This window comes from Quercus lobata, chromosome 1, assembly GCF_001633185.2.
Source record: "Quercus lobata isolate SW786 chromosome 1, ValleyOak3.0 Primary Assembly, whole genome shotgun sequence".
In the NCBI taxonomy this organism is placed as follows: domain Eukaryota; kingdom Viridiplantae; phylum Streptophyta; class Magnoliopsida; order Fagales; family Fagaceae; genus Quercus; species Quercus lobata.
The window spans coordinates 37,071,666-37,099,632 of record NC_044904.1 but is presented as its reverse complement, the minus strand read 5'-3'; the positions used below and the strand labels follow the sequence as shown (position 1 = coordinate 37,099,632).

General features: G+C 35.2%; 1 long non-coding RNA gene and 1 pseudogene across 1 annotated transcript; both read right to left on the bottom strand.

Annotated features, from left to right (window-relative positions):
* Positions 1 to 27,542, bottom strand: LOC115989124 (annotated as a pseudogene).
* Positions 10,247 to 12,565, bottom strand: LOC115989133. The gene is made up of 2 exons (XR_004091815.1): positions 10,637 to 12,565; positions 10,247 to 10,533 (listed from the first exon to the last, which is right to left on the bottom strand). It is a non-coding gene; the product is annotated as an uncharacterized LOC115989133 (long non-coding RNA).
* Positions 27,543 to 27,967: the final 425 nt, after the last annotated feature.

Genomic DNA, 27,967 nt, shown 5'->3' with positions numbered 1-27,967 from the left:
TCAGAAACACCAATAATCATTTCGGATCTCATCATCAAACTTCTTCTTTAGCTCTAGATGCTTCTCAAAGTACTCATTTGCAGTCATGGTACTGATCTTTTTTTGTTAAGTTAGCACACAAACCAATACAAACCAAAATTGTGAGAGAGACATGGAAAATGGGTGATTTAAAAAAAAAACTAAATCAATGTTTACCTTCATTTCTTTAACTTCTGCAACCTCCTTTTCTAATCTTTCAGACTCCTTTAGAGATTTCTCCTCAGCTTCTTTGAGCTCCACCAACTACAATTCAAAATATATTGAACTTCAATAGATTTTCCCAAAAATATAAGATTTTTTTCCCTCGCCATGTTTACAGTAGCTGCATAGTTTCTATGTAGTAAGAACACTAAAATCAAGAATTTCCTGCAATCATTGAAGCTCCTAATGAAAAAGTATACCTTGGTTAGACATGACCAGGAGCAATTTCATCAAATTCTAACACATTTGGACCTTTTTTAACCCCTGTTGATGTTGATTTTTCATGTTTCCCAGTAGAAGATAAACAACATCAGAACCTTTCTTACAAGAATTGTCAATTCAGGTATTCCCGATAGAAAAGATTTTCTTGATTTCAGTTTCTCACAAGATATCACTGGAAGTCATCCCATTATATCCATGGACATTTGGATATTCTTCATGCCCTCTTGGATGTTACATTTTCAATTATGCAAATCAAAACAAGTATGAGCAGTTCCAGAAATTTGTCGAAACAAAGCACAGAGAAAGAGAAAAATCAATTATACACAAATTTGTACACAAATTTTTCCACGAAAATCAATTATACATTCAACCAAAAATTATTTTCCTAATACAATATTTCTCATAACATAGATTCTCAACCAAATAAATAGAATTTCAATCAAACAAATTCCTTTATCAATTTCCTAGCAACCAGCAAAACCTTAACATCAAATCCACAACAATCTTGAGCTAAAAACTTCCAAATCAACCTTAGACCCACCAATAGCATCATCAACACACAACTCACAACCAAGATCTGAATAAAATATCTAAATAAGAAAACAAGATCTAAACAAACCTAGATCAAAGTGAACGAGAGCAAATCCAAAACCATCTCTTTCTTTTCCTTAGTCTTTTCTTTCCTAGTCTTTTTACTATTGTCTCGCCTCTCTTCCATCTATGGCTATTGCCCCTCTTTATAGTGGGCTAATTAAATGGGATTTCTCCCTTTTACCCCCTAGGGCTTCACCAACTATTTTTGGTTTGTTATGGGCATCCCTTCAGGACTGCCCATCAACCCGTTGGTTGCCCGACCGTTATCACCATTGGGTGAATTTAGTGCATTCTCTTTCTTCCACTACCCATGCCATGATAAAATCTTTTTTTGTTTGATCTTCCTCCTACCTTTCCCTTCTTGCTTCAGTGGATAAGGGTTTAGGTGTCTCACTACCTACCTCTATGGTATGCATCGGGTGGTCCCAGCCGTCTACTACCTCTTTTGGGCAAAATGCCATCGCAACAAGGCATTTTTCCCAAAAGAAGTTAAGGTTGGAAACCTAAAATAGAATTTTTCCCCCTAATACCAGACCACACCCTTTGAATCCCTTGACTGCATGCCCACCTCTCCTTTATTGGCTAAGTACAAGTGGGTGGTGCTCCGACCCTTGTGTGCTCGTTCCACTATCCTCTAGGTTTGTTTTCTTTCATTCCTATGTTGTTTCTGCCATGTATCCTTCTGTTGTGTCTCTTCTACTTGTGTTTATCTTCCACGAAAAGGTGCATGGGCTTCTAGGTTTGCCTTATTTCTTCTCATTCCCTCGTGGGCTTGTTTGCTTGTTTGGCATAAGTTCTTGCCAAACCAATTCGTTGGGTTTTTGTTATTCTTTCTTATTTCCTTCGTCCCACTAGTCTCCTTCTCTCTTCTTGCTGTGGTTATGGGCTTGTCAGCCCATTGGTTTTTTACTTCTTCCTTTGGGCCTTCATAGCCCATTTACTTTACTTTTACCTCTTTTGTGCCCATGGGCTTGCTGGCTGTTATTTCCTACCATGTTAGCCCATTGGGCTTTTACCTTTTTTATTGGACTTTCATAGCCCATTTACTTTATTTTACCTTGCATTGCGCCTATGAGCCTACTGACTATTACTCCTTGCCACGTTAGCCCATTAGGTGTTTACCTCTTTTCTTGGGCTCCAATGGACCTTTTGCTTCCATCAGGTTTCTTTCACTCTTTTCCTCCTTCATCTTCCTTCACTATTGGGCTATTTGTAAAAAATGGGTATAACACTTGTAAAATGACTTTGTTATCCTTAATTTGAAGGAACTCCATTTTAACTAAAAAAGAGGGCTTAGTGAGTTTTCATCTCTAAGCAATAATGATAAAAGTGATATAGATGTGGCAATGACCTAGTATTTGAATTCAAATAAAACAAAGACATTAATTCAAATGGACTGTGAGGTGAACGGTTTTTTTTTTTTTTGTAACGTGTATTTGAAAGTGGTGTAGTGAGTTTTATTTTACTTTTTTGTTCCCATGTTTTGTCCTTACTTAAAGGTATTTTTGAACCACATAAAAGTCTAATTGAAGAAAGAGAATTTTATGGGGAATCCTATGATGTTATTAACCTTATTCCTAAAAACTAGGAAAAATCATTGGTTATTAGATGAGGTATGTTTGATATTGAGAGAAGTCCAGATTAAAGGAGGAATCCTGTTATAGATAGTATAGATTATCTTAGTCACAATTATCGACAAAGGTAAAAAAAACCCATTTTTATCGCTTTGCCAAAATAAATGTGACGCACATGCAAGCAACTAACCCCCAAAATTCAAAACAACAAGCATGACTTATGGCATGTACAAGTGCTCATTTATTCTAACATATTAACATTATAATAATAGGGGTTTGAGAGCAAATTGATCATGATTGAAAATCAGCCTTAAGAATTAAGTGATAAGTGAGGAAGAGGACATTCTATGATTCTACTTTTTTTTTTTTTTTTGGTTGATAATTCTACTGTTATAATGGGGAAATGGGGACTTGAAGTATAAATCATGAATGTCTCTATTAGAAACAACAGGAGTCGGTTGAGCTACAATGCTCTAGCTTCAATTGGAGCTACCAAATGAGAGAACAACTTAATTATGAACCTACTGAATGTAAGAAATAAAGCATTTGTGTTGGAAATTACTGCTCTCTAAGCTTTCCTAATGCCATCATTAAAATCAACATGTCACACCTCAAATGATCAATTTTTTCCATTTGGTCCAAACTGCCCAAGCTCAACACATGGACCAAGAGCTTGTTATGAAGAAAAAGGATGAAAAAACAGTCTTTATCTTAAAGTTAGAAATGTCTCTAGCCACTTAAGAAATCTTCATTGTCAAACTACCATGTATCAAGATCAATGTTCCTAAACCCCGCAAGAATCAAATTCCACATTTAGCATTGCCAAAATCAAGTAAAAATCAAACCCCTAAATAAGTTGAGATTCTCTACTTCCATGTGACACACAAACTCATCAACCTTTTGTGGCATATTTATTATTTTCTATTGGGCATCAAGATCAAATTGTTATGTTTTGCATATAATAAGAAACAATGTGCTAAATATAGTATTTATGACTTTTGAAACCAAATAGAAATTGAGAAAGGTCCCACATCCAACATGAATATGAAGTGAATAAATTGATTGGGTAAAACACAACTATAAAATAAAAATTGTACGACATGAATATGAAGTTATTGTAGAGATTTCTAATCCTCAAAAGCCCTTTTCATAACCGGCAAACTAAATCCTAGCCACCCATAGCCCAAAGTGATCACATTGTGAACAACCCACAAAAACCCATACTAGCCACAAACTATCAAAATTCCAATAGAAAACCCGAAGTTAGGGAAAAAGAAAAAATAAGAAGGGAATGAACACATCTCAGAGGGGCTTTCCAAATCTAATGCTAATTTGGCAACTTTTGTGGAGGTGGACAAAGAGCAATTGGAAATTTATACCGTTAAAAAAAAATAATGTAGTTAACTACAATGGTGGCACATGAAAGGTTTGAAGGGGAAAGGAAGAGTTTTTTTTTTTTTTTTTTTTTTTTTTTGAGAGATAATTACAACATGCTGCTAACCCCATAGCTTGAACCTTTTTCCCTCTAAACCTTTAAGCACTTTGTGTATGGGAAGGTGTCAATTCAACTACAACGCCTTTGGTAGGGGAAAAGAAGAGTTAGAATTGGAAGATGGCGGAATTAATGGTAAATTGAATATAATGAGTTAGAAAATGTGTAAAGCTGCACTATATATGTGTGTGTGTATATATATATATATATATATATATATATATATATTAATATAGTTAAAAAAATGGGGAAAAAATAATGACGAGATCGATGATGTGATTTTAAAAAAAAATGACAAACTTCAACTTTTAGATATATGTAAGGGCAAAGACTTAGGTACAATAATTAGTTACTGTTCTTTAGGTTCCCCTCTTAAGATTCTACCATGTGAATTTTTTCTCATGGAATGGAAGTGAATATTTTAGTTAAGTAGCGATATGATTGAATCTTAAGAGGAGAACCTAAGGAATAGCACCAAAGTATTGTACCTAAGTTTTGCCCTATATATAAATATAGATTATATATACTTCTTTTTTTCCAAGTTAGGTTAGTTTGACCCCCTTGCCTTCAAAGTGGAGCTGCCTGTGTGTATATGGTAACAAATAGTGTTCAAACATGGCAGAATCTTGTGCTATTTAAATAACAAAAACTGTTATTCAAACAACATTAACAAACATGCCCAAAATAATCTCAACATCGCTTTCCTTATAGTGATCTTATAAATAAACAACCTCAACAACCTTGTACTTTTCAAAGGCCAACTTCAACGAACAACGTTTAAGTTTTGACTAGTTGGTCCTTTGAAACCCTCTTGGAACTTAGTCAGTTAGAAAAACCTTGAAACTTGCATATGTCCATTCACACTTCCAAATTTCTCGTCTATATATTCGATTTCTACTCTTTTTTAAGGCTTACCTTCTGTTCTTTTTCCATCATTCAATAAGTTTTTGATCTTGTTGTTGTCTTGTCGTGTAAGCTAATCATTATCCTTCTTGAATTTTTACAATTAACAAATTAAAACTGTTTTAGCTTGCCATGAACAATTCCGAAGGGGTGACAAGGGTGAAAGGGACTACCCTAGGGGTAGTAATGGTGTGTCAATACACCCACATAAATAACTCTCGGAGTCTCTGGCAGGGGGATCATCCTTTGGACAACAACACTGCGATTCTACTGGCCGAGATCATCGTGGTTTTTATCATCTTTGGTTTTGCTTTCATTTTGCTGAGACCTCTTCGCCAACCCAAGATCATCATACAAATTGTTGTAAGTCTATTTCTTTACATAACTCATGTCCATATCAAGTCCTTTCCCATGTTTTAATTTGGTAGCTCCTGTAGCTACCTCTACCTTCTTTTTTTTTTTGGAAAAAAAAATTCAAAATTTTCTAATAGAAAATGTTTGGCTCAGCTATGTTTGGAGTTATCTTACTCAAATCTACATGACAATTGAAAAAACCATTCACGTGTAATTTTAGTCGCATGATATTTTCAATAAGTCATGTGATTTGTTTAAATAACACACAAAGGTAGTTTATAATTTATCACACAATGAGTTAGAAAAGATAGTTTCAAATTTGTTTGAACCAAAACTTTGTCCATATTTTATGTCTTAGAACAATGGGTAATTTATCATGGTATCAGAGTAAGAGATTTTGAATTTGATATATGTCTCAATTCTATCTCTCATTTAAAATATTAAAAATTCTATTTGTTGGGCCCCACCTATTAAAGGGGAATTTAGACTCACATAAGAGGAGTATTAGAATTATTGTTAAATAATTAAACATTTATCATTGCTGTCATCATTTTCCTACTAGTGGAATTTTTTAAAATTGATTTTGTAGCATTTGGTCCTTCCAACTTATTGTCCACAATCAAAATGCATAAAGCTGGATTAAAATCAAGTTTCTTATAGTATACATGCTGATACTTAAAAAAATCTGCTTTCCCAGGCTGGCATAATAATGGGTCCCTCATTACTAAATCAAAGCAAGGTGTATGAGGCAACATTATTTCCTCCAGGAGCCAGATATGTACTTGTAACATTTGCAGAGTTTGGCGTCATGTTTCATCTCTTTATATTAGGATTACAAATTGATACAAGCTTAGTAAAGAGCATTGGAAGAAAAGCCGTGGTAATCGCTTTAACGGGGAATATTATTCCCTTGGTATTTGGAACGGTAGTATACAAGATTGTACAACGTGCTAACCCTTTAGAGCATGCAGTTATACTTTTAGCCTTAATTACTACAAATGCTTTGACTCCTTTCATTGACATCACCAGCCTCCTCTATGAAATGAACATTCTTAATTCAGAAATTGGCCGATTTTCTGCCTCCATTTCCTTCGTAAGTGATGCATGTGGTTGGTTTCTCGCATTTATTGTGAGAAATACTGGTGCAGCCTTGAAATACTCCCCAACCGAACCTTTATCATTAATAGCAATTGTGGTCAGTTATTACTGCTCCATACTCTTCCTAATGCGACCACTAGTGATATGGATTGTCAGTTTCACGCCAAAAAATAGACCCATTGAGGAAAATCAATTTATAGCCATCCTCTGTATAGTTTTGGTGAATGCAATTTTTGCAGAGTATATTGGCGAACATGCTCGCTTTGGTGCTTTTGTGCTTGGTTTGGCTTTGCCAAATGGGACAACATTAGGCGCAATCATAACACAAAAGCTTGAGGTTATTTGTACTGGGTTGCTACTTCCAATCTTCTGCGCTATCAGTGGGCTCAAGGTGCAGATCTCTTCCATAGTAAACATGACTACAGCAAAAATAGAGCTCATCATTTTTGCTGGTTACTTTGGCAAGTTCATTGGCACCATTTTGCCATCAATCTACTTTAAGATCCCCTTCAAGGAATCTTTAACATTGACTCTCATCATGTGTTGCAAAGGCATTATGGAAATCGCTGTATATGGTGCGTTGTACGATACTCAGGTAACACAAGAAACAACTAAGTGTGAAGAATCTATAGGATCAATATCAATTTAACTTAAATGCTTGCTTCAGTCTTCACATTCAATACTTTCCAAAAACAATACTATAGTACTTTTCTTAAAGCTCTGTTTACTTAGTTACAAATCCTACGATTATCTTAGGACAAAAAAAAAGAGAGTAAAGAATGAAGTTTTGCTTGCTTTGTAAGATAATGTTAATGGTGCATTGACCTTCTGTTTTGTTTGTTCATTGACAGATCATAGCAATCCAAACATATACGCTTTTAATTTTCAACATGATAATGGCAACAGGGTTGGCCACAATTTTTATCCGTCACCTTTATGACCCTTCCACAAGATACATGGTTAACACAAGGAGGACAATCACAAACTCAACACAAAACTCTGGTCTCCGAATGCTAGTCTGTATCCATTCAGATGAAAATGTATCTTCATTTACTAACCTCATTGAAGTGTCCAACCCCACAAAAGAAAACCCTATTTTTGTATGTGTCCTTCAGCTGGTGGAGATCACAGGACGGGCAACATCTATCCTTGTAAAACTTGATAAGCAAAACAACTTATTAGCTTCTAATCTAGATTATTCTGGACAAATTAGCAATGCCTTTGATCATTATGAGAATTACAGCGAAGGGAGTGTTAAAATACAAAACTTCAAAGCAATTGCACCATGTGCAAGCATGCATGATGATATATGTACTCTTGCAGTGGATCAGAAAACAAGCATCATAATTGTTCCCTTTCACAAAACATGGGCAATTGATGGAACAGCCGAAGCAAACATTCCTTTCCTTAGGACCGTAAACAAAAATGTGCTTAAGAAGGCCCCTTGCTCCATTGGTGTTCTTGTTGATCGAGGCAAAATTGGTGGCAACTTGAGCATTTTGACAGGCAATTCATCATATTTGATTGCCATGCTTTTCATAGGGGGTGCTGATGATCGAGAGGCACTTGCATATAGCATTCACATGGCTGGGCATCCCAATGTCAGCCTAACAGTGGTTCAGCTTATAGCGTCGGGTTACAACACAAGCAGTTATCAAAATAATCCAGACAAGGAGGCAATGGATGAATTATGGGCTAGTATAAATGGCAACCAAAAAATAAAGCATGAAGAGGAGAGTGTGAGACATGGGGCAGATACAACTCTTGTTATACAGAAGATGGCGAACAATTTTGATCTCGTTATAGTGGGTAGATACCATGAACCACACTCTCCAGTTACATTAGGCCTTATAGAATGGAGCGAATGCCCTGAGCTTGGAGTACTTGGGGACATGCTAGCTAGTTCAAGTTTTAGGTTTTCAGTTTTGGTGGTGCAACATAACAACCCAGAGTAAGAGGGTGGGTAGACTACAAAAAGTAAACTCTGAATCTTAGCCAAGACATGATTAAGGTATATGATGATCATTTCGAGAACTAGTGCTAGGTTGCAGAATATTTCATTTGTAATAGTTTCCATAGAAGAGGCAAACTTTAATGCAAAGAACTATCCATTGGTCTTCCTCTTTTGGATGCTGTGGTTATGTTTGATAATTGTTTTTGTTTTCTGTTTTCAAAAGTTGGTTTTAAGAAAGAAAAGAAAAAATCCATAAGTTTTCAAAGTCAATTTGGTTACCTGCAAAAGCTAGCTCAATACATTTTGCGTTCTAAGGTAACAACAGTGTTTAAGGGGGCATTTTTTGTATAATATGTCAATTGGAGTAATTTTCATCTATTGTAATAAATTTAAAAAAAAAAAAAAAAACTTGTTTTATCAATAAACCTAAACCAGTAAACCATCAATATCATGTGTATTTTTTTTTTTTTTATAAATATTTTTAGCAAAAAGTGTTTGTACGTTTGACAAAAGCACTGTCTTTTAAAATTTTGTAATACCTAACTTTTATATATATATATATATATATATGAATGTATTTTAACCACTATTAATGACCCTGTAACATTAAAGTCCTTGACTGGTGATGAAAGCTGTCCGCCCCGGGTATTCTTCTGACATTTGGATTTGGTTGTAGCATACAAAAGCGTCCATGAAGGTGTGGAGTTTGTGCCCCGGTGTTGAATCAACTAGCTGGTTGATTCTTCGCAGGAGAAAGCTATGTTTGAGGCAGGCTTTATTTAGGTCTGTGAAATCTACACACATTATGAGCTGAGTCCACATAGCAAATAGTGGTGCATCAGCGGGTTTGGACTTTGGCATCATGGGATCCATGCAATGCATTACTTGTACGCCACCATTGTTGATGGTATGCAATGCAGCAGTCTGAAAAGCACTAACACCGTCCAAAATCTAAATGCAAGGGAAAAGAGAATTTATAAATTTGCATTAGAAAGGGGGACCACGAAGAAGCCCGAGTGTGGAGCACATCACATGACTCTTCTTTTAGCTTTTGGCATTAGGAGAAGGAGAGTGGTCCTTCTCCTTCAACAATCACATAATTGATGGTAGACATCAGAGTTGGAAGAATCATACCAAACCATTTTCTCCAACTCATCTTAGTAGAGCTTATTATTAGTTGGTTTTCTATCCTATGGTTTTTATCCCAGCCTGAGGGAGAGACAGCGTCAAGAGTTCCTCTCTCTAACCATCATCAACTTCTATCCAATATTCCTTTTATTATTCCATTTGTCTAACCTAGAGCTAGAGCTTTTAATTCTCTACGAACTTCTTCTGTTGAATTATTTTCTCTTAAATATTCAGTGAGAGAAGGAGAAGTCATGGTCCCATGAAGATTCTCTTGCCGCCATAAACGTCTCAATAAGTCAATAATCAATATTGTGAATCTGTGATATATGTAGTTTACATGCTGGAATTATAGCAGCCGATCTCAAAGAGGTGGCCAATGGCCCAAAGTTGAGTTTGGGTGGAGTTTCCTTTTTATTTTATTGTTTTGTGTATTTTGGGATTATATATCTCATTGTCATGCAAACAAAAGGAATTAAGAACAGAATTTCATAAATGAATTTAACTTTGGACTTCAGACTGGTTTGATACATATGGCCCATTCCATAACAGTCTTCTGTCTTTTTAAGAAGTCAGAACCCAGATCTATGGTACAAGTATACGATTAAATGACATGACAATCCTTACATTATTAGATCAAGAGAATAAAATAAAAAGCAATAAAATGATCGAAATAAACAAGACTTGAAATGAAGATAATCCTTTTCCACACAAGTATATTGATCAAAATTTTCGCAATTTCCCAAGAACAAGCTTACAAAATTCAAAAAGAACAAATGCTTAATTTTATTCTAATGGAATATGACAAATTGGGGATGAAGGCGTAGAAACTGAAATGCAATAGATGCTTAATAACTGAAAAGTGATAAGCAGAGATGACTTCAGTAACACCAATAATCATTTCAGATATTCATCATCAAACTTCTTCTTTAGCTCTGGATGCTTCTCAAATTTGCAGTCATGGTACTGATCTTTTTCTGTTAAGTTGGCACACAAACCAATACAAACCAAAATAGTGAGAGAGACATGGAAAATGGGTGATTTTTTTTTTTTTTTTTTAATAAAGAAATCAATGTTTACCTTCATCTCTTTAAATTCTGCAACCTCCTGCAACCTCCTTTTCTAATCTTTCAGACTCCTTCAGAGATTTCTCTTCAGCTTCTTTCAGCTCCACCAACTAAAATTCAAAATATATTGAACTTCATTAGATGTTCCCAAAAATATAAGATTTTTTCCCCTGCCATGTTTACAGTAGCTGGATAGTTTCTATGTAGTAAGAACACTAAAATCAAGAATTTCCTGCAATCGCTGAAGCTCCTAATGAAAAAGTTTACCCTGGTTAGACATGACTAGGAGCAATTTCATCAGATTCAAAGACATTTGGACCTTTTTTAACCCCTGTTGATGTTGATTTTTCATGTTTCCTAGCAGAAGATAAACAACATCAGAACCTTTCTTACAAGAATTTGTCAATTCAGGTATTCCCGATAGAAGAGATTTTCTTGATTTCAGTTTCTCACAAGATATGACCGGAAGTCATCCCATCATATCCATGAACATTTGGATATTCTTCGTGCCCTTGGATGTTACATTTTCCATTATGCAAATCAAAATAAGTATGAGCAGTTCCAGACATTTGTGGAAACAAAGCACGAAAAAAAAGAAAAAAGAAAAAAGAAAAAAGAAGAGGGGGATCCTTTAGCTTTAATAGGAGAATAGGAGGAGTAATGAGAACCAATAAAGAAAAAAAGAAATAATTGCGGCCCTTACCAAGGCATCAGACTTGGGTTTGTAATGAAGAGTGATGGTGTCTACATACTTTGGGATCTGTTATGTTTACAAAAACACCTGAAATTCAATAATAAAAAAAAAGCTAACTCCAATAACCACAGGCTCTCCGCCTTTCTGGCCTCAAGCCCTAGTCAAATAGGGAGATGCTTGAGGCTCATTGGGCTGTTGTGGTGCTCTCCGCTCTGGAATTGGAGGTGGAATCAGATTCGACCTTTCAGTCTCTCCCTGAGGTGGTTGGCCTCCTTGTGGGGTCTGAGGAGTAGATGACTTTTGACACAAAGACTGAACTTCTACCCACATGGTGGCTTGGGAACGTTGAGGGTCCTCTATGGCCACAACAAGCTCTCGGTTTCTGGGCTGCCAGACCTATTCAAAAGACTCTGTACCTTCAGTGTGCATGGAGACATGATCCACGCTTGCTTCGACTTGTTCTTCTTCACCTGAACCTGTCTAATCAGCTGCGTTCTTCTTTCTCAGAGGCATTGAAAAACAAAAAGAGAGAATAACCTGAGATTCTCTCTAGTGAAGTCGCCAAAAATGTATGTGCAAGTTAGATTGTCAAATGTGCAAAGAAGGCGAAGTAGAAATCTAACATTGTATTTAAGTGTAAAAGCTCATGAACAATAAAAATGAAAACTTTAACACTTTAACATCTAAGGAAAGTAAAATACAGAGCAAAGAAAGTAAAGAAGGCATGTAACATATGTGGAAAACCCTGAGGAAGGGGTGAAAAACCACGGTGAGTGAAGGATGGAATATCCTTCACTCTTTAAAACTCTCTATTATGTGAAAGTTTAAGGTACTACATAAGGTGATGTTCTTCCCCAAAAGCCTCTCTTTTCCTCACTTTTCTACCCAGATTTCTGCCTCTCTTTCTATCTCTTCTGTCTCTTGCCCTAATTGCTCAGCAATATATTTCTTTTATAGTACGAGGAATGTTGTTAGGTACACAAAAACATGTGTTAAGCCCTTCCCCCATTCAAACCCTAAGATAGCTATTGTACTATGCCATGGCTGGAGGAGAGAGAAAATCTGCTAATGTCAGGATAGTGGGATGAAGGACAGCTTTGCTACATCGTGAGTCCGTGAGGGACAAGCATTAGACAAGGAAAGGGAATCCAAGGGGGCTAGAAGTGATACACGTGTTCTCAGTAGTGCCCCAACTGAGTTTCAACCAATGAGAGGTGTTCTAATACCTTCGACCAAAGGGGGTTGCTATCTCCCTTTTACGCTGGTGCTGGGTGTCCATGCCAAGGCACGCATTTCACTCCCTCCAAGGGTGATCATGCCTGTGGCATGAGCCATGGACACTCTTCCCTTTGCCAAAATCCCCTTTCCTTTCCTCACTACTTGTCCACGTGTAAGGTCTAGATTCAGCCAAGTTAGCACTCTTGTTTGCCTTGGCTAGTGTACTGTACAATGATAAATATAAATTATTAACCTTTAGAAAAAAAAAAAAGAGCCTCTTAGAGATTAGTAATTATCTAAACATTTTTATAATAAAAATATATAGGATTTACCAAGGATTCTCTTTAATTTTTTAATTAATCCAAGCAGGAAACCAGATTAGCTCCCAATTCGATCTAAGTACAACATGACTCAACTAGATTTGCTCACTTTGTGATGTAAAAACTAAAAACTGTCACTCTTTTTCACACATTATTATTATTATTATTATCATCATCTCTACTAATAATAATAATTATTAGTAGAGATAATATATATAGAGATTGATAGATAATGGCAAAGGTGATGTTCAAATTACATATATGCAGGAAATAGACATTATTACCAAGGGCAGAAATATGCATAACAAAGGGCGCTGTCGGGGGAGGGGGGACAATTTTTTATTTATTTTTAATTCAAGCCAAAAATGCACTTTTGGTCCATACATTTTGGGCCTATTCTCATTTTGGTCCCTAACTTTTATTTACACCTACCTCAGTCCTTGAAAACGAAATATCACGTCCATTTTGGTCCATGCCATTAACACACTAACAGAAAATTCATACATGATAGACGAAGTGCACTATTTGCATAGTAAATGCTGACATGGCTAATAAAATAATTATAAAAAAAATTTATTTGATTTTTAAAAAATACCACGCCAGCTCCGCATAAGTTTCTAAATTTAAAAAAAAAAAAAAATTATCAATTTTAACCATATAAAAAAGAGAAGAACAAAATTAAAAACCAAAAAACACATTAATTGAGATTTGTGTTCATCTTGATCATGAATACACAAGAACAACAAACCCAGAATATTCAATCACAAGAACAAAAGAATTGAAACCCAGAATATTTCAAAATTTGTACACAAATATTTCCACAAAAATCAATTATACATTCAACCAAAAATTATTTTCCTAATACAATATTTCTCATAACATAGATTTTCAACCAAATAAATATAATTTCAATCAAACAAATTCCTTAATCAATTTCCCAGCAACCAGCAAAGCCTTAACTCAAATCCACAACAATCCTGAGCTAAAAACTTCCAAATCAACCTTAGACCCACCAATAGCATCATCAACACACAGCTCACAACCCGGATTTGAATAAAATATCTGAATAAGACAACAAGATCTAAACAAACCCAAATCAAAGTGAGTGAGAGCAGATCCAAAACCATCTCTTTCTTTTCCTTAGTCTTTTCTTTCCTAGTCTTTTACTATTGTCCCGCCTCTCTTCCATCTATGGCTACTGCCCCTCTTTATAGGGGGATAATTCCATGGGATTTCTCCGTTTTACCTCCCAGGGTTTCATCAACTATTTTTGATTTGTTATGGGCATCCCTTCAGGATTGCCCATCAACCCATTGGTTGCCCGACCATTACCACCACTGGGTGAATCTAGTGCATTCTCTTTCTTCCACCACCTATGCCATGATAAAATCTCTCTTTTTTTGATCTTCCTCCCGCCTTTCCCCTCTTGCCGTAGTGGATAAGGGTTTGGGTCTCTTACTACCTACCTTTATGGCATGCATTGGGTGGTCCCAATCATCTACTACCTCTTTTGGGCAAAATGCCATCCCAACAAGGCATTTTTCCCAAATGAAGTTATGGTTGGAAACCCAAAATAGACTTTTTCCCCTAATACCAAACTACACCCTCTAAATCCCTTGACCGCGTGCCCACCTCTCCTATATTGGCTGGGTACAAGTGGGTGGTGCTCCTGCCCTTGTGTGCTCGTTCCACTATCCTTTACGTTTGTTTTCTTTCATTCCCATGCCATTTCTGCCATGTCTCGTTCTGCTGTGTGTCTCTTCTACTCGTGCTTATCTTCCACAAAAAGGTGCATGCGCTTCTGGGTTTGCCTTATTTCTTCTCATTCCCTCATAGGCTTGTTTGCTTGTTTGGCATAAGTTCTTGCCAAACCAATTCGTTGGGCTTTTGTTCTTCTTTCTTATTTCCTTCGTCCCACTAGTCTCCTTCTCTCTTCTTGTTTTGGTCATGGGCTTGTTGGCCCATTGATTTTTTGCTTCTCCCTCCTTTGGGCCCATGAGTTTGCTGACTGTTATTTCCTACCATGTTGGCCCATTGGGCGTTTACCTTTTTTATTGGACTTTCATAGCCCATTTACTTTACTTTTACCTCTCGTTGTGTCCATGGGCTTGCTGGCTTTTATTTCCTGCCACGTTGGCCCATTGGGTGTTTACCTCTTTTCTTGGACTTTCATAGCCCATTTACTTTATTTTACCTCTCGTTGCGCCCACGAGCCTGCTGACTGTTATTCCCTGCCACGTTAGCACATTAGGCGTTTACCTCTTTTCTTGGGCTCCCATGACCCTTTTGCTTCTATCAGGTTTCTTTCACTCTTTTCCTCCTTTATCTTCCTTCACTATTGGGCTATTTGTCAAAAACGGGTATCAACACTTGTAAAATGACTTTGTTATCCTTAATTTGAAGGAACTCCATTTTAACTAAAAAAGAGGGGTTAGTGAGTTTTCATCTCTTTGCAATAATGATAAAAGTGATATAGATGTGGCAATGACATAGTATTTGAATTCAAATAAAACATAGACATTAATTCAAATGGATTGTGAGGTGAACGATTCTTTTTTTTTTTTTTTTTTTTTTAACTTGTATTTGAAAGTGGTGTATTGAGTTTTACTTATTTGTTCCCATGTTTTGTCCTTACTTAAACATTGTAGGGGTATATTTGAACCACATAAAAGTCTAATTGAAGAAAGAGAATTTTATGGGGAATCCTATGATTTTATTTTATTAGATGAGGTATTTTTGATATTGAGAGAAGTCTAGATTAAAGGGGGAATCCTGTTATAGATAGTATAGATTATCTTAGTCACAATTGTCGACAAACGTAAAAAAAACCTATTTTTGTCTCTTTGCCAAAATATATGTGACGCATATGCAAGCAACTAACCCCCAAAATTCAAACCAACAATCATGACTTATGGCATGTACAAGTGCTCATTTATTCTAACATATCAACATTATAATAATAGGGGTTTGAGAGCAAATTGATCATGATTGAAAATCAACCTTAAGAATTAAGTAATAAGCAAGAAAGAGGACATTCTATGATTCTTTTTTTTTTTTTTTTTTGGTTGATAATTCTATTGTTATAATGGGGAAATGGGGATTTGAAGTTTAAATCATGAATGTCTCTATTAGAAACAACAGGAGTCGGTTGAGCTACAATGCTCTGGCTTCAATTGAAGCTACCAAATGAGGGAACAACTTAATTATGAACCTGCTGAATGTAAGAAATAAAGCATTTGTGTTGGAAATTATTGCTCTCTAAGCTTTCCTAATGCCATCATTAGAATCAACATGTCCCACCTCAAATGATCAATTTTTTCCATTTGGTCCAAATTGCCCTAGCTCAACACATGGTCCAAGAGCTTGTTGTGAAGGAAAAGGATGAAAAAACAGTCTTTCTCTTAAAGTTAGAAATGTCTCTAGCCACTTAAGAAATCTTCATTGTCAAACTTCCTTGTATCAAGATCAATGTTCCTAAACCCTGCAAGAATCAAATTCCACATTTAGCATTGCCAGAATCAAGTAAAAATCAAACCCCTAATTAAGTTAAGATTCTCTATTTCCTTGTGACTCACAAACTCATCAACCTTTTGTGGCATATTTATTATTTTCTATTGGGCATCAAGATCAAATTGTTATGTTTTGCATATAATAAGAAACAATGTGCTAAATATAGTATTTATGACTTTTGGAACCAAATAGAAATTGAGAAAGGTCCCACATCCAACATGAATATGAAGTGAACAAATTGATTGGGTAAAACACAAATATAAAATAAAAATTGTGAACAACCCACAAAAAACCATACTAGCCACCCATATGAAGTTATTATAGAAATTGTGAACAACCCACAATATGAAGTTATTGTAGAGATTTCTAATCCTCAAAAATCCTTCTCATAACCAGCAAACTAAATCCTAGTCACCCATAGCCTAAAGTGATCACATTGTGAACAACTCACAAAAAACCATACTAGCCACAAACTATCAAAATTCCAATAGAAAACCCAAAGTTGGGGAAAAAGCAAAAATAAGAAGGGAATGAACGCATACTTTCCAAATCTAATGCTACTTTGGGAACTTTTGTGGGGGTGGACAAAGAGCAATTGGAAATTTATATTGTTAAAAATAATGTAGTTAACTGCAGTGGTGGCACATGAAAGGTTTGAAGGGGAAAGGAAGAGTTATTTATTTATTTATTTATTTTTTCAGAGATAATTATAATATGCTGCTAATCCTGCAACTCGAACCTTTTCCTTCCTAAAAAACACTTTATACATAGGGAGGTGTCAATTCAACTACAAGGCTTTTGGCAGGGGAAAAGAAGAGTTAGAATTGGAAGATGGCAGAATTAATGGTAAATTGAATATAATGAGTTAGAAAATGTGTAAAGCTGCACTATATATATATATATATATATAGTTAAAAAAAATGGGGAAAAAATAGTGACGTGATTGATGATGTGATTTAAAAAAAATGACAGACTTCAACTTATATATATATATATATATATATATATATATATAAGGGCAACACTTAGGTATAATAATTAGGTGTTGTTCTTTTGGTTCCCCTCTTAAAATTCTGCCAGGTGAATTTTTTCTCATGGGATAGAAGTGTATATTTTAGTTAAGTAGCCACATTGCTGAATCTCAAGAGGGGAACCTAAGGAATAGCACCTAAGGTACTATACCTAAATTTTGTCCTATATATAAATATAGATTATAGATACATCTTTTTTTCCAAGTCATGTTTGTTTGAACCCCTTGCCTTCAAAGTGGAGATGCTTGTGTGTATATGGTAACAAACAGTATTTTTAAGAAATAAGGGTCCGTTTAGTAAGAGATTTCTAGTAATATTGTTTAAGTATTGTGGAAATACGTGTGAGTGAAAAAGTATTGTGAAAATATGTATTGTGCTGTTTAAACAACATTAACAAACATTCCCTAAACAATCTCAACATCGCTATCCTTACAGTGATCTTATAAATAAACAACCTCAACAACCTTGTCCTTTTCAAATGCCAACTTTAACGAACAACATTTAAGTTTTGACTAGTTGGTCCTTTGAAACCCTCTTGGAACTTGGTCAGTTAGAAAAACCTTGAAACTTGCAAATGTCCATTCACACTTCCACTTTTCTCATCTATATATCTGATTTCTACTATTTTTAAAGGCTTACCTTCTGTTCTTTCTCCATCATTCAATAAGTTTTTGATGTTGTTGTTGTCTTGTCGTGTAAGCTAATCATTATCCTTCTTTCGGTTCCCCTCTTAAGATTCTGCCATGTGGATTTTTTCTCATGGGATGGAAGTGTATATTTTAGTCAAATAGCCACATTGTTGAATCTTAAGAAGGGAATCTAAGGAATAGCACCTAAGGTATTGTACCTAAGTTTTGTCCAATATATAAAAAAAATTATAGATACATCTTTTTTTCCAAGTCATGTTAGTTTGACCCCCTTGCCTTCAAAGTGGAGATGCCTATGTGTATATGGTAACAAACAATATTCTTAAGAAATAAGGGTCAGTTTAGTAAGAGATTTCTAGTAATGTTGTTTAAGTGTTGTGGAAATACGTGTGGGTGAAAAAGTATTGTGAAAATACGTATTGTGCTGCTTAAACAATGAAAACTGTTGTTCAAACAACATTAACAAACATGCCCTAAACAATCTCAACATCGCTTTCCTTACAGTGATCTTATAAATAAACAACCTTAACAACTTTGTCCTTTTCGAAGGCCAACTTCAAAGAACAACATTTAAGTTTTGACTAGTGGTCCTTTGAAACCCTCTTGGAACTTGGTTAGTTAGAAAAACCTTGAAACTTGCAAATCTCCATTCACACTTCCAAATTTCTCGTCTATATATCCGATTTCTACTATTTTTAAAGGCTTACCTTCTGTTCTTTCTCCATCATTCAATAAGTTTTTGATCTTGTTGTTGTCTTGTCGTGTAAGCTAATCATTATCCTTCTTGAATTTTTACAATTAACAAATTAAGACTGTTTCAGCTTGCCATGAACAATTCAGTAGGGGTGACAAGGGCGATAGGGACGACCTTAGGGGAAATAATGGTGTGTCAATACACCCACATAAATAACTCCAAGGGTTTCTGGCACAGAGATCATCCTTTGGACAACAACACTTCGATTCTATTGGCTGAGATCGTTGTGTTTTTTATTCTCTCTGGTTTTGCTTTCATTTTATTGAGACCTCTTCGCCAACCCAAGATCATCATACAAATTGTTGTAAGTCTTTTTCTTTACATAACTTATGTCCATATCAAGTCCTTTCCTATGTTTTAATTTGGCAGTTGTTGTAGCTACCCCTACCTTCTTCTTTTTTTGGGGAAAAAAAAAAATTCACAATTTTCTAATAGAAAATGTTTGGCTTAGCTATGTTTGGAGTTATCTTACTCAAATCTACGTGACAGTTGAAAAATCCATTCACGTGTAATTTTAGTCGCACGATATTTTCAATAAGACATTTGATTTGTTTAAATAATACACAAAGGTAGTCTATAATTTATCACACAATGAGTTAGAAAAGATAGTTTCAAATTTGCTTGAACCAAAACTTTGTCCATATTTTATGTTTTGGAACAATTGGTAATTTATCATGGTATCAGAGTAGAAGATCCTGAATTCGATACATATCTCAATTCTACCTTTCATTTAAAATATTAAAAATCCTATGTGTTGGGCCCCACTTATTAAGGGGGAATTTAGACACATACATAAGAGGAGTATTAGAATTATTGTTAAATAATTAAACATTCATCATTGCTGTCATCATTTTCCTACTAGTGGAATTTTTTAAAATTGATTTTATAGCATTTGGTCCTTCCAACTTATTGTCCACATTCCAAAATCCATATAGCTGGATTAAAATCAAGTTTCTTACAGTATACATGCTAATACTTAAAAAAATCTGCTTTCCCAGGCCAGCATAATAATGGGCCCCTCATTACTAGCTCAATGCAAGGTGTATGCAGCAAACTTATTTCCTCCAGGAGCCAGATATGTATTTTTAACATTTGCAGAGTTTGGCGTCATGTTACACCTCTTTATATTAGGCTTACAGATTGATACAAGCTTAATAAAGAGCATTGGAAGAAAAGCCGTGATAATCGCTCTAACGGGGATTATTATTCCCTTGGTATTTGGAGTGGCAACATACAAGATTGTAGAACGTGCTAACCCCTTAGAGCATGCAGTTGTACTTTTAGTCTTAATTACTACAAATGCTTTGACTCCTTTCGTTGACATCACCAACCTCCTTTATGAAATCAACATTCTTAATTCAGAAATTGGCCGATTTGCTTCCTCCATTTCCTTTGTAAGTGATGCATGTGCTTGGTTTCTCGCATTTATTGTGAGAAATATTGGTACAGCCCTGAAATACTCCCCAACCGAACCTTTATCATTAATAGCAATTGTGGTCGGTTATTACTGCTCCGTACTCTTCCTAATGCGACCACTAGTGATATGGATTGTCAGTTTCACGCCAAAAAATAGACCCATTGAGGAAAATCAATTTATAGCCATCCTTTGTCTAGTTATGGTGAATGGATTTTTTGCAGAGTATATTGGTGAACATGCTCGCTTTGGAGCTTTTGTGTTTGGTGTGGCTTTGCCAAATGGGACAACATTAGGTGCAATCATAACACAAAAGCTTGAGGTTATTTGTACTGGGTTGCTACTTCCAATCTTCTACGCTACCAGTGGGCTCAAGATGCAGATCTCTTCCATAGTAAACATGTCTGCAGCAAAAACAGAGCTCATCATTTTTGCTGGTTACTTCGGCAAGTTCATTGGCACCATTTTGCCATCAATCTACTTTAAGATCCCTTTCAAGGAATCTTTAACACTGACTCTCATCATGTGTTGCAAAGGTATTATGGAAATCACTACATATGGTGTGTTGCGCGACTCTCAGGTAACACAAGAAAAAACAAAGTGTGAATAATCTGTAGGATCAATATTAATTTAACTTAAATGCTTGCTTCAGTCTTCACATTCAATACTTTCCAAAAACAATACTATAGTACTTTTCTTAAAGCTCTGTTTACTTAGTTACAAATCCTACGATTATCTTAGGACAAAAAAAAAGTAAAGAATGAAGTTTTTCTTACTTTGTAAGATAATGTTAATGATGCATTAACCTTCTGTTTTGTTTGTTCATTGACAGATCATAACAACCCAAACATATACGCTTTTAATTTTCAACATGATAATGGCAACAGGGTTGGCCACAATTTTTATCCGTCACCTTTATGACCCTTCCACAAGATACATGGCTAACACAAGGAGGACAATCACAAACTCAGCACAAAACTCTGGTCTCCGAATGCTAGTCTGCATCCATTCAGAAGAAAATGTATCTTCATTTACTAACCTCATTGAAGTGTCCAACCCCACAAAAGAAAACCCTATTCTTGTATGTGTCCTTCAGCTTATGGAGATCACAGGACGGGCAACATCTATCCTTGTAAAACTTGATAAGCAAAACAACTTATTAGCTTCTAATCTAGATTATTCTGGACAAATTAGCAATGCCTTTGATCATTATGAGAATTACAGCGAAGGGAGTGTTAAAATACAAAACTTCAAAGCAATTGCACCATGTGCAAGCATGCATGATGATATATGTACTCTTGCAATGGATCAAAAAACAAGCATCATAATTGTTCCCTTTCACAAAACATGGGCAATTGATGGAACAGCCGAAGCAAACATTCCTTTCCTTAGGATCGTAAACAAAAATGTGCTTAAGAAGGCCCCTTGCTCCATTGGAGTTCTTGTTGACTGTGGCGAAATTGGTGGCAACTTGAGCATTTTGACAGGTAATTCATCATATTTGATTGCCATGCTTTTCATAGGGGGTGCTGATGATCGAGAGGCACTTGCGTATAGCATTCGCATGGCTGGGCATCCTAATGTCAGCCTAACAGTGGTTCAGCTTATAGCGTCGGGTTACAACACAAGCAGTTATCAAAATAATCTAGACAAGGAGGCAATGGATGAATTATGGGCTAGTAGAAATGGCAACCGAAAAATAAAGCATGAAGAGGAGAGTGTGAGACATGGGGCAGATACAACTCTTGTTATACAGAAGATGGCGAACAATTTTGATCTTGTTATAGTGGGTAGATACCATGAACCACACTCTCCAGTTACATTAGGCCTTATGGAATGGAGTGAATGCCCTGAGCTTGGGGTACTTGGAGACATGCTAGCCAGTTCAAGTTTTAGGTTTTCAGTTTTGGTGGTGCAGCATAACAGCCCAGAGTAAGAGGATGGGTAGACTATAGAAAGTAAACTCTAAATCTTAGCCAAGACATGATTAAGGTATATGATGATCATTTCGAGAACTAGTGCTAGGCTACAGATATTTCATTTGTAATAGTTTCCATAGAAGAGGCAAACTTTAATGCAAAGAACTGACCAATGGTCTTCCTCTTTTGGATGTTGTGGTTATGTTTGATAACTGTTTTTGTTTTCTGTTTTCAAAAGTTGGTTTTAAGAAAGTAAAGAAAAATATCTTAAGTTTTCAAAGTCAATTTGGTTACCTGCAAAAGCTAGCTCGATACATTTTGCGTCCTAAGGTAACAATAGTGTTTAATGGGGTATTTTTTGTATAATAAGTAAGCCAATTGGAGTAATTTTCATCTATTGTAATAATTTAAAAAAAAAAATTTGTTTTATCAATAAACCTAAACCATTAAACCATTAATATCATGTGTATTTTTTTAATAATATTTTTAGCTAAAAGTGTTTGTACGTTTGACAAAAGATGTCTTTTAATTTAGTTGTTTACATAAAATTTTGTAATACCTAACTTATATATATATATATATATATATGATTATATTTTTACCACTATCAATGACCCCGTAACAACAGAGTCCTTGACTGGTAATGAAAGCTGTCTTCTCCAAGTTTTCTTCTGACATTTGGATTTGGTTGTGGCCTAAGAAAGTGTCCATGAAGGTGAGGAGTTTGTGCCCCAGTGTTGAATCAACTAGCTAGTCGATTCTTGGCAAGAGAAAGCTATACTTGAGGCAGACCCTGTTCAAGTCCGTGAAATCCACACACATTACAGCGGGTTTGGACTTTGGTATCATGGGATCCATGCAATGCATTACTTGTACACCACCATTGTTGATGGTATGCAATGCAGCAGTCTGAAAAGCACTAACTCCGTCCAAAATCTAAATGCAAGGGAAAAGAGAATTTATAAATTTGCATTAGAAAGGGGGACCACGAAGAAAGCCCCAGTGTGGAGCACATCACATGACTCTTCTTTTAGCTTTTGGCATTAGGAGAAGGAGAGTGGTCCTTCTCCTTCAACAATCACATAATTGATGGTAGACATCAGAGTTGGAAGAATCATACCAAACCATTTTCTCCAACTCATCTTAGTAGAGCTTATTATTAGTTGGTTTTCTATCCTATGGTTTTTATCCCAGCCTGAGGGAGAGACAGAGTCAAGATTTCCTCTCTCTAATCATCATCAACTTCTATCCAATATTCATTTTATTATTCCATTTGTCTAACCTAGAGCTAGAGCTTTTAATTCTCTACGAACTTCTTCTGTTGAATTATTTTCTCTTAAATATTCAGTGAGAGAAGGAGAAGCCTTGGTCCCATGAAGATTCTCTTGCGGCCGTAAACGTCTCAATAAGTCAATAATCAATATTGTGAATCTGTGATATATGTAGTTTACCTTTTGTCTTTATGCTGGAATTATAGCAGCCGATCAAAGAGGTGGCCAATGGCCCAAAGTTGAGTTTGGGTGGAGTTTCCTTTTTATTTTATTGTTTTGTGTATTTTGGGATTATATATCTCATTGTCAAGCAAACAAAAGGAATTAAGAACAGAATTTCATAAATGAATTTAACTTTGGACTTCAGACTGGTTTGATACATACGGCCCGTTCCATAACAGTCATCTGTCTTTTAAAGAAGTCAGAACCCAGATCTATGGTACAAGTATACGATTAAATGACATGACAATCCTTACACTATTAGATCAAGAGAATAAAATTAAAAACAATTAAATGATCGAAATAAACAAGACTTGAAATGAAGATAATCCTTTTCCACACAAGTATATTGATCAAAATTTTCACAATTTCCCAAGAACAAGCTTACAAAATTCAAAAAGAACAATTGCTTAATTTTATTCTAATGGAATATGACAAATTGGGCATGAAGGCGTAGAACTTGAAATGCAATAGATGCTTAATAACTGAAAAGTTATAAGCAGAGATGACTTCAGTAACACCAATAATTGATCATTTCGGATATTCATCATCAAACTTCTTCTTTAGCTCTGGATGCATCTTAAATTTGCAGTCATGGTACTGATCTTTTTCTGTTAAGTTGGCACACAAACCAATACAAACCAAAATGGTGAGAGAGACATTTGAAAATGGGTGATTTAAAAAAAAAAAAACAAAAACAAAAACAAAATCAATGTTTACCTTCATCTCTTTAACTTCTGCAACCTCCTTTTCTAATCTTTCAGACTCCTTCAGAGATTTCTCTTCAGCTTCTTTCAGCTTGACCAACTAAAATTCAAAATATATTGAACTTCGTTATATGTTCCCAAAAATATAAGATTTTTTCCCCCTGCCATGTTTACAGTAGCTGGATAGTTTCTATGTAGTAAGAACACTAAAATCAAGAATTTCCTGCAATCACTGAAGCTCCTAATGAAAAAGTTTACCCTGGTTAGACATGACCAGGAGCAATTTCATCAGATTCTAAGACATTTGGACCTTTTTTAACCCCTGTTGATGTTGATTTTTCATGTTTCCTAGCAGAAGATAAACAACATCAGAACCTTTCTTACAGGAATTTGTCAATTCAGGTATTCCCGATAGAAATGATTTTCTTGATTTCAGTTTCTCGCAAGATATGACCGGAAGTCATCCCATTCCCATCATATCCATGGACATTTGGATATTCTTCGTGCCCTCTTGGATGTTACATTTTCAATTATGCAAATCAAAACAAGTATGAGCAGTTCCAGACATTTGTCGAAACAAAGCACGGAGAAAGAGAAAAAAGAAAAGAAAAAAGGGATCCTTTAGCTTTAATAGGAGAATAGGAGAGTAATGAGAACCAATAAAAAAAATAAAAAATAATTGCAGCCATTACCAAGGCATCAGACTTGTGTTTGTAATGAGGAGTGATGGTGTCTACATACTTTGGGATCTGAATGTCTGCAGATTAACATATATAGTGCCAAAATCAGGCTAATATAAAGTTAACAGACTAAAGGAAATAAATAAGTGCAGAAAGCAGATCGATCAACCAATTCTACCACCATAAACCATTTAATTATACTTGTTTGATTCCAATGAAGCAATTATTGGACAAGGCTGGGTGAATTCCCAAAAACCTTTTCTCTACTGCCATTATCTTGGTCTTTTCTTTTTATGTAACTAAATAAAGTTTAATTAAAAAAATGTGAAAAAGAGGGGTGCATTCCTAGTACATAGGATGTATACATGAGAAATCACCCACAAAAATAAAACAAAATGTAACTTTAAAGATTTTGATATGAAGCTTTTCCATATGTGCAAGATTCACCCACTGAACAGAGATGAAGTCAGCCTTATCAACACCTCAAATCAACACAACAGTGGGTTCTATTATTTGGCACCTAAACTATTAAAGGAATGTTTCCAATAGAATTTTTTTGTTCTAGCATTACTCCACTGTTTTTCCAAAATAATCCTGCAGGTACATACAATCTGGAAGAAAAATATGAGTGATTTGAATACAGCATGTCTTTCTTTTATCAATTGATATGTTTACAAAAACAACTGAAATTCAATAAAAAAGCTAACTCCTATAACCACAGGCTCCCCCTACCCCCCCAAAGAAAAAGACCTAGCACAGAAGATAAGGAATGGAATTATCTCTGAAAAAGAAAATCTTGTTCTCTTTTACAAGTATACTCTGCACTTCTGCAGATAAAATTTTATCGTTAATCTAGATGTAGTTATTTTCTTTTTGGAAGGGGGAGTTAAAAAATATTTTCAATACACTCTATAGAATAGACAATTTATGGCCATCTGTACTCACTTATCCACAACTTCCTAAGGGAATTATGAAGGAGGCATCTCAATAACTTCTTTTTCTTGATAGGTAGGAGGCATAAGATATACATTAATCCCCAGGTTCTTTTTTTATTTATATATTTAAGTATTGAAGTGGTGAGCTAAAGAAAACCTATATGCTGAATTTTAAAGAAAACCTAACCAAACAGTCAATACTGAATTCAACCATACAAAAAGTTCAATTTTTGAATAGCTGTATATGCTACCTACAGTCACACATAGACATAGTGCATGCAGATAAGTTCTAGAAGGTTCACTATTTTATGATCTATGACCTGAAATTTCTTGTGCTTTAGGAAGATGCAAGAAAAATAAACAAGGATTGGATGCATTCATTCTTATAGAAGACTACAGCTTGGAAGTAGTTTCCTACTACAGAGAAAAGAACCTAAGTATGGAGACTTTCGCTCAAACAGACTCACCCATCTCATGCAAGATGATAACGAAAAACGTTATATGAAGAATAAATATAAATGGCACATAGGTAATGTATAATACATACTATCATATGTTCCTTGTAAATATCAACTATGTGAGACCCATCTCAGTCAATCGGGTCAGGTTCCAGCATCATTCAAAAAAAAAAAATTAACAAAATGGATTATCAGATTATAGATAAATATAAACAAGGCCCAGAAATTTCATATGATGTCTTAATTGTTAGTGTCACCATGATTTTCATACAAATTCATTACGCGAATTTCAAAAATACAAAACAGACAAAAGAATAAACAAAGATTCCAAAAAATAAAATAAAAATGCAGGCTTTTGTATTCATTGGGACAAAACAACAACGTATAAAAGGAGAAAAATAAATAAAGATTACCAATTCCAAGTCTCTTAATTTGAAAATGAGTTTATAAAATTCATAAGCTCTAGCAAGTTCTATAAACAAAATGAGCGTCAAAGATCAATGCCATGTAAACCTGAACTTAGCCATGGAATTGCAATGACCCAATCCAAACACCCCCACACTGATTTGTAAGACACAATAACAAACCAAATAGTTTAAAATTCTAAAACATTCATAAAATAAAAATTATAAAATTAAAAAAACTTGGAAGAAATTGTTTCTGGTTTTTTACATAAACAAAAACAAAGAAATCAATCTCAACGGCTGACTTGGATCAATTTCATATCATTAATTAAGCTTAAAATGTAGAACACAAATCAACCAAAAGCCTGAAGCAATGAAGTATGAATGAACTTGGTGTCAATGTAATTAGCTAAAAAAGAAGATCGATGAGAGAGAGAGAGAGAGAGAGAGAGAGAGAGAGAGAGGAGGTACCGTACCTGACCGAACTTGGTTCGGAGGGTGTTGTTGACCTCGTCGAAGGCACGGCGAAGAGTGGAGAACTCTTAGCGAGCCTCGTCGGAGACGGAAAGCTTAGTCATCGCATCCCAATCTATGCTCTTCGATGCCTCCTCAGTTACCTTCTTCCCTGCTCCACTCATCTCTCTCTCCCCCGAGACTATCACTCTCTGACTGTGTAATATATGTAATATGTAACGAGTTTGAACTTTGATTCCTCTTCCGAAATAATAGAGAAAATGATGCTCAATACTAGTTCTGTTTTGATACTAATTATTGTCGAAGACTAAATATTAAAAATTGTAAAATAATTTTTAAATATATAAATAGTATCGGGTCCATTTTAGTCTTTATATTGTATTTTTATCACTTTTAATTCCTAAACCAATTAACACTAAACATTTAAGTCTCTGAAGACCAAACTAACGGGAACGCTGATATGGTTAACGAATCAATAAAATAATAATTTTTTTTACACATGAATCAATAAAATAACGGGAAGAAATCAAACTGACCACGCAATAAAATAATAAACTCACGTGAAGAAGAGCCATTACAGGGCCGGCTTTATGGTGGAGCAAAAAACGCAACCGCCTAAGGCCCCAAGTAAAAAAAAGGCCCCTAAATTTTAACCAATAGGATTATTTATAATCAATAAATAAAATAAA